Here is a 2,884-nt window from a genome sequence, read left to right as displayed (position 1 = left end):
CTTTACCCCAAAAAGATGTTTGGCTACATAGCTGACACTATAGTGAGGGATTCTGCACTTCTCGCCTTTATCTTTGGATGTATTTGTGGTTATCACGTGAGTTACATCATATGAAGTCGACCAGTCTGTGATGACAACAGCTCTGCCTGCTTTTAATATCCTGCAAACAAAATGTGGTTTGTAAAAATTCCCATTAGCAGTTTCACCATGAGCCTCCAACTACATCAACAACATTTCTGAAGGCATGTTGTACAAAGTTGTCACTGTGCACATCCTGACCTGACATACACACTTCTCCTCGCTGGATCATCAATGTCAATGAGCACTAGTACCCAGTCCTACAGGTGGAGATGGGAAATGAAACATGTTTAATTTCTTTTAGTCGTTTTCTAAGCGAGTTAACAATATAGTGACGTTCACCTGAAAAGCTCCGTACACAGTGCCATTAGACACCCTCTCTCTCTCTCTCTCTCCATGTTTTCAGTGGATTGGGTGTTTCAGGAGTCTGAGCTGTTAAGTTTAATTCATATGAAGCCTCTGGGAGCAGAACAAACTCTGGAGTGACTATCCACTTCCCTGAAACAGAAAGAAACCAAACAGATTCACCATTTCAGTTTGTTATTTTATGCTTATATGTTATTAGTTTATTGCATGCTCTCTACTCGATTATGACAGTCAACTCTCAATATTACAGACCTCAAGTACAGGCTGCAATAAACTTTTCACTTGCTAAAGCTTTTTTGGCGATGAGGTGAGTTGTTGCCTCCTTATAATCCTGGAACATAGAAACACGTGTCAATGAAATATTGTGAACTGTAAATGAAGTTAAAAAAAATCTATTTTATCGGACATGTAAAGTCACCTTTCTAATCTGGTCTTCAGCCTTACCATGAGATCATTTAGGAAAAGGTCAAGAACTTGGAGGTTGAGTTTATTCTCATGAGGGTTTCAATTAGTAGAGAGAGCAATCTGTGCCTATATTAAGATGGTATTGAGGGCAAGGACAAAATTACATGGTCCGAAATACATTGTAGCATCGGGAAGCAATTCGGGAAGAGTCATTTTTCAGGGCTAATAACCAACACTTTATCATTTTCTACATGCACAGTAAGAAATGCTTGATGTCGTGGAAGAGAGGCTTGTGTGAAATTAACTGAATTATATAGCAGTGCACTTTTGAGAGGTTAAAAATATTGAATTACATTTTATAATATATCAAAATAAGTAAATTCTGCAGATAATGCTAGACCTTTTCTTACAATTAACTTGAACGCTTTTTCTAATTACTTTTAGGTATATTGGTAGATAATATAGGTATATTAACTGCTATTTAAATATTTAAAACAACACGCTTGTTAAATATTTCGCTTAATGTATGTTCTCATGTGTATTATTGTTATTATCAGTATTATTTAATAAATTCTGTTTGATATTTCGTATCTAATGCAAACACAGTCGAACACATTATGTCTGATTAAACTCTCCAAATATTTTGGGGCCACTGTACAACAGCAGAACTCTTCATTTACAAGGTTGTTACAGTAAGTAATATATCTGCTTATCAGATCTTCAGATATCAGCTTTCTGATGCCATGGAGCAACTGTCTTTTCTGGGAATGATTCTTGAAAGATGTATTTGTTGTCCATCATCCTAGTGAAAAAAAAAACAGATTATATGATAATTATATTACAGCTATTGGCTGTTTACAAACACCTAAGAACAGAAGAATCGCAAGTAAAGTTGAATTTACTGGATCTGAATTAGATTGTGATTTGACAGCTGCTTTACAACAAGATGCGTACGTGGTATCTTACCTGAAACTGAAACCCGTGAAATCACTCTGATATGATGAATTGGACAGTTTGATCTCGCGCTTACTACAACGGCGCGGCAAATGTCATCACTGACCATTCGTCTATATAAAGTGACATTTTATCGAGCGACCATCAGTACTGTATATATAACACACTCAAAGCATGATTAATATGACGCTAACTGTAAGATTAGATGGATTAGATATTTCTTCCTTTCGTTGTTTCTGTAATTCATTTCGCTTAGTTTAGTTGCACGTCAAAACTAGCGTACAGTGTGTTGCCTGACCACGGTATATTATTAGGGGTGACCAGTATGTTCAAACTCACATAAATATCACTGTCCCTAACTTGAGGTGCATACACTTATAAAAAGTACTAAAACCATGTCTAAAATCTAGATCTAGAGAGATCATTTATGAAGTACAAACAACGACTGAGGAGAATATTATAATATTAACAAGTACACGCTCCCCCCTTTTCTCTGTGATATACTCTGTTCCGTAACACGGAAATACTGATATGCTTCCGGTTGGTTGTCAGAGACGCTTTTCGATTAAGAATCACAACAGTGCGTCACCACAAGTGTTTACAAACAAACGGATGCGACGGCTGAACAGTTAACATATTCGTCCTCGTAAGCGAGCTAGACAGCATGTTATTTAACCAGCAGAAATCCTTTTAATATTACACGACACTTTTGTCTACAATCTTATGTTGTGGATCGATATAAATGACTGAAACACTATTTCTTACATTCCCATTAAAACACTCGCAGTTTCCTTCCATTAGTGCTGTCTCAGTGTGTGAGACTGTCCATTTGCTATATTTACTCGACACTGTTAGACTCATGCTTTTAGATTTGATTGCAATAGTAAACACTTCTCAGATCATGTAGGTCATTTCACTGCAGTGATACGTAAAGATTTGGGAAGAAATGCACCTGACAATTCTGCTTGGATTTGAGCCCTGATAGTCCTTCATTGCTGTTGGATTTAATGTGATGAAGAGCCCCTGAAACCACAGCGTGAAAAGGTACTGTGTACTTTGCCTTAACCTCAGTGTTTAGTAG

General features: G+C 36.9%; 1 protein-coding gene and 1 pseudogene across 1 annotated transcript in view; one reads left to right on the top strand and one right to left on the bottom strand.

The window, feature by feature from the left end:
• The window catches only part of LOC107699676 (SMC5-SMC6 complex localization factor protein 1-like), a 29,766-nt pseudogene extending 28,116 nt beyond the window's left edge, over positions 1–1,650 (bottom strand).
• Positions 1,651–2,382: 732 nt separating this feature from the next.
• LOC107699712 (uncharacterized protein KIAA0825-like) overlaps positions 2,383–2,884 on the top strand; it is a 136,384-nt gene continuing 135,882 nt past the window's right edge. Inside the window, exon 1 of the mRNA XM_016501047.1 lies at positions 2,383–2,847. The gene's annotated coding sequence lies outside the window, so the exon portion shown is untranslated. The remainder of the gene's footprint in view (positions 2,848–2,884) is intronic.

The sequence above is a fragment of the Sinocyclocheilus anshuiensis genome, unplaced genomic scaffold, assembly GCF_001515605.1.
Source record: "Sinocyclocheilus anshuiensis isolate Anshui unplaced genomic scaffold, SAMN03320099.WGS_v1.1 scaffold278, whole genome shotgun sequence".
NCBI classification, from domain to species: domain Eukaryota; kingdom Metazoa; phylum Chordata; class Actinopteri; order Cypriniformes; family Cyprinidae; genus Sinocyclocheilus; species Sinocyclocheilus anshuiensis.
The sequence above is the reverse complement of the archived record's forward strand: the minus strand, read 5'-3'. Positions and strand labels throughout refer to the sequence as shown.